The 5281-nt window shown below is 37.5% G+C and overlaps 1 long non-coding RNA gene across 1 annotated transcript in view; it reads left to right on the top strand.

Moving 5' to 3' along the window:
• Positions 1-5281, top strand: part of LOC106518573 (uncharacterized) — a 12096-nt gene that overhangs the window by 1221 nt on the left and 5594 nt on the right. The window lies entirely within an intron of this gene.

Below are 5281 nucleotides of genomic sequence, written 5' to 3'. Positions count from 1 at the left end.
GTGTGTGTGTGTGTGTGTGTGTGTGTGTGTGTGTGTGTGTGTGTGGGCGTGTGTTTGGAGCAGCAGATCCGATTATTTTATTTTATTTTCTAGATTTGTATAAAGATGTTTATTCATCAGATCTTTTGAGAGTGTTTTTCGTTATCTGTTGGGTTGATTTATCTGGTGTTTTTTTTTTTTTTTAAAATATCTGTTCTACTGTCCAGAGGTGCGATGAGAAACGACAAACTTACGAAAACGATCTCCCAAAACTAACCGCTGTTTTTGCTGCTCATCAGACGTGGTTTAGTGCCCCTCGTTGGGAAACGTCACTTCCTGTTGGACACGTTGCTCCCTGTTTGTCCCAGTTTAAATTCACTAATGAAAGATGACGTCATTTTCTCAGCCTCTTCATCTCATTCTTCCAAACTGGTCATCCTGAGCTGCTGTTTTAGGTTTGTGTGTCTCAACCATGTAAAATGTGTCAGTTTCATGAAGTTTACGGGCATTACAGCCGGCCTCGAGTTTCAAAACTACGATCACAGTCTGAAGGGCTTTAACATCCGTCTTGGTTTGTGGCCATTTGGCGTCTGTGGCGTTTCTCAAGTCACTTTCGACGCACCGGTTTATGGCGTCCTGAGTTGTCAGAGGTGGTTTTGCTGAGCTTACGGGTCAGCTGCCGTCCCACAGTTCTGACTCCCTGCRGGAAAAGCAGCACGTCTCATTTTCTCTCCTTTTTTTTATATTGACCAGTCGTGCTGTGCCATAAAACATCCGCCCTCCCCACCCTCAACGACACAGCTAACAACCCCACAGGGCTTCCTGCGGTCTTTCCGAGGTGTCCAGCGCCGCCTCCATGGCAAGCAGGAAAAAGGAGAGAGCAAAAAAAAAAAAAAAGTTTATTTTGCATGTCTGTTTCCCCCTGTTCCTCTTCCTCATTCCCCCTCTGCCCTCCTTAAAAAAATATTTTTTATTTTTATTTTTTGATCTGGAAATGTCCAATAGCTTTTATTTAATGTGGAAAAAAAACAGAAATAAATTATTTGATTTTTTTTTTAATGCTGTAAAACTGGGTTGTCTTGTCTGCTGTCTGGACTCATGCTGGATTTAAAAAAAACATGATCAGACGTCTAGAAGATCCATTTATTTGATTACAATTTTATTTAATTTTTATTTACAGGAAGAAACTAAGAACAACTGTTTTACATCACTCATATTAAAACAGTATTGTTGTGCAATACCAGACATTAAACATGTCAGAGGAAAACAAATATTAAAAAAAATTCTTTGACGCATTAGCTACAAGTAAAWAATCTGCACCTGTTGCTTCTCTTCTTTTTGGACCAACAAAAAARAAATTTAAACAACTTCTGTTTTTATAATCTGGTGATTATTTAAAATTTTAGTTGAATATAAGCACAAACAAAAAACAAATTCATKTAACAAATTAATAAATTTGTTCTCAATGTGCGTGAGGCTTTCCAGAATATAGAGATGTCAATTTAAAAATAGATTACCAAAAAATGTTTTTTTATCAACTAGTATTCTGTCAAGGTTAATGTGAAATATTTGAACTAATTTCACATTTAAACCAAACGCCAGGTTTTTGTGGAGTTTAATTTATATCAGATGAATTTAGTTTCTAGCTCAAACCTCTAAGTGTTGTAGTAAATATCTTACCTGGTGCATATCTCTTTGAACTGCCTGACTGAAGAAACAGGTTAAACTCTGACACAGTGGATGAGCTRGTGGCCTGTCGGAGTGGGGCCACACAAAATGAATTGCTGCCATCTTTAAACAACTAAAATATTTCATAGAGGTTCAGAGTAATTTAACCCTTTCTTTGTATTATCGTTATTTGCTAGCAGGTCTACAGCTTCTGGTGAGCTCGAGAAACTTCCTGCAGAAATTTCTGTTGGTGGTGGTGAAAAATTGATGGTAATGAAGGTTTATAAAAYAGTCACTTTACAGATAGTAGTTCAAGATGACACCAATTTATTTTAGTCCTGGTTCTGCTCTCTCATATTTAACACCCACTTCCCCCTGCATTCTTGTTTCCTACAGCGTGTGGTTCTTTAGTTCTTTATTCATGCAGGGGTAATTAAGTTGGAGCATGTTTAAACACGACAAACTTGTTAAAAGAGAGAAAACCTTTTAACAAACACTGATCTCAGCCCAGGCCTGTGAACACATTGTTACCCGTCCATGAGTGCAACTAAAAATTGGCAAACAAAAAAAAAGTCTAATAATCCAAAAAAGGTTTGTTTATTTTTTTGTGGGGGTCTACAGGTGCTGAAGTTAGTTACTTGTTCCAAAAGCAAGGTGGTTGTCTTCACAATAGAAGATCTTTGTTGGCGCGAGCCATTCGGCCAWTCACAATCCAGATAAACATTATCTTGATTGTGATTGGCCGAATGACTTGCAAGGAAGACAAAGGGAGTTTTTTTCACCATGTTTTTCACAGGCTTACCACAACAGTGGGGCTTAAGTAAGTTATCATAACAAATCTATGTTGGTTTCCCAGTTTTTAGAAACCATCAGAATTTTTCTGATGGCACAAATTAAGGTTACAGTGAACAACGGGAGCTTGAAAAACATTCTCACCTATGACAAACTTGTAAAATGGATTAACGCTGACAGATCAGTGTAGACGATGTTTCTAATTTTTACTGGTTTAGTTCATGACGGCAGAAACTCACAAGGACTCCACCTTTTTATTTTTTAATACTGGGAGGTGGGCGGCAGGTGTGACAAAATGGCACCCTGACTGGAAACGCCTTGTTAGACTTGTTCAACCTCTACCAGGTGCTGCTGTAACAACAAAATGTCTGTGATGTTAGTGTTTACTGTTTCAACTAGACTTAAAATCTTTAAAAATCATCATTCAGAATTAAATCCAAAGTGAGACCATTCAAAGACTTATCTACAACAGGTAGGATACTGTTTATAACCTTTCTATAAACCCCCACTGAAAAAGATTTGGACTATTGCTTTAAAATCTAATTAAAGCTAATTGTCTTAACCTGTTAAACTGTCATTTAAAAATGCATCGAAATGATTCATTTCTATCATGTGTTCCTAAACTGTATCCATACTGTCTGTTTTTTAGAAAATATTTAACTTTATAAAAATAAATAGTAGACAAGTTACATCCTTTGAGAAGGAAGATGAAAAACCTGAAACACCTGATCAAACATGAAGCAGTTTTTACAGCATTTTATCCAGCATGGGAAAAAAACAAACAAATTTCAGGAGCTCACTGACAGGGCCTGCACTGGTTTCTGTACACATCAAAAAAAAAAAAAAATTACTGCTGTTACCTTCAACCACTAAGCAGGGATTTTCACCCAACTATCTAATGTTAGCACGAAATAAAACTATTTACACAAATAMTACAATATTAAAACACACATGTATGTTTTAAATATAAATTTTTAATTTAGGCATTGTATTCCCCTCTGGTCTGAAATTAAGAAAATCTGTAAAAATGATACTGATTTACTGGAATTAGGTTATCTTCTTGACTTACCTAATGTTAAGGCCTTTCCCAGTAGTGTTATGAAACTGGATTGCTTTATTAATTTATGGCATGAGARTATCTTAGGTTCTAGAAGAGATTCAAGTCTTAAATTTGGCAGTGCCTGTGGAAAAACAAAAGGTTTTTATTGCTTTTTATCTGCCATTTCTTGTTCCCACCACTGACATTTGCGCATTTGTGTGTTAGCAGCCTCTTTCAGTCTGTTARTAAAATATCTCATAGCATTACCCAATAACTCATACAAGTTCATAAAATATTGCATGAAATCCTCATCTCATTAAGATGATCCTAGTTTAAAACTCATGAAAGGATGCAGGCCGAATGTATTCCCTGAAGGCACAACTGTCAAACTCAAGGCCCGTGGGCCAAATGTGTCCTGTGAGAGCTTCAAAGATGTGTTAATGTTGTCAAACAAGGATATGCTGATTTAAAGTCAGCGTTGACCATAAACTGCATCTCCCATAATGCATGTTGAAAATGACACATCCCACCACAGGTGGAGGTGCACAGGGTTCAACAGTAGCCGGTGAAATTTGTGTGTTAAATCTGTTTCACTGCGTTTTCACTGGCTTCTTTAGCTGCAACACAGATGTACTGGGAAGTGGGAATTTCCCACTTACAAATCGTAAATTTAAAGTAGAATGCCATATCCAGTGGGAATTCCCTGTGGGAAAGTAGGAGAGTTCAAAATTCATGATGGCAGCTAATCACCACAACTCAACAGTGAGTGAAACTCTCTTACTTTCACTTTTAATAGTATTTTTGTATTATTTCACATTTAGTCAGCCGTACACAGAGTACTTTTCAGTGTGTGTAAAATGATGTTAAAACACTGTTTCTATACAGGAAATACCACACAGCGCTCAGTTATTGTTTGTCAGCAGTGCTCAGTGGTAGCGAGTCGACCACAAAATGTTGACGTTAATTACAACCGGCCCTTTCAGGGCCACCATAACGCTCACGTAGCCCTCACTGAAAATGAGTTTGACACCCCTGCCTGAAGGAATGCTGGACCTTTAAATGTTATTTATCAACAAATATTAGGTGAAGAGGCAACATATTTTTTGCCTCTGGCTTCTGGTGCCGGAGGCATTCTGTTCTCTGTGTGTCAGTGTGGTGTCTGTCCATTACAGGTGGTCTTGTGTGCACAATATCTCCTGGATGAAATTATACATTTACTTATAATTAAGCATAGTAACTCCATTAAGGGTACTAGTGTCAAAGGTCATTTATGATGATTAATAAAACTGCCATTTTTTTTCAAAAGCAGACATGTCTAGGGCAGGCGGAGGCATACCAATCAATGCTTTGGCATTGAGTTCCACCTTGGTTAAAGGGATCCATGATTGGTTGTAACATTAGACTTTATTTGATCAACTTTTATTTTAACTGTAAAATAAAGGCTGTAAAAATACTGTAGGCTGTTTAGTTTTGTACATTGTTAAAAATATATTTTAACACGGACAGAGCCATTTTATTTACACGCAAAGCATTCTGGGTAAATGATGATGTGGGTCCTCAGTGTGAGTGAGCTATATCCACCCTGAAGGTTAATCTTGGACAATATCTGATGAATGACTCTTTTAAATGAAACCAGAATGTTGACAGAGAGGAGAAGGTAGAAATGACTCAGCCTTGAGGACAACAGAGCTGCTTCATGGAAGAAGAACCTCAGCTTAGCTTGTTAGTTTGTCGCGCTAGCGCCGACACTATATTGCCTTATATGTATTAGCTCGGCGCTAGCGCGACAAACAAGCTAAACTG

Source organism: Austrofundulus limnaeus, unplaced genomic scaffold (genome assembly GCF_001266775.1).
Source record: "Austrofundulus limnaeus strain Quisiro unplaced genomic scaffold, Austrofundulus_limnaeus-1.0 Scaffold63, whole genome shotgun sequence".
Lineage (NCBI taxonomy): Eukaryota > Metazoa > Chordata > Actinopteri > Cyprinodontiformes > Rivulidae > Austrofundulus > Austrofundulus limnaeus.
Note: the sequence above shows the minus strand (reverse complement) of the source record. Positions and strands in the feature narration are given on the sequence as shown.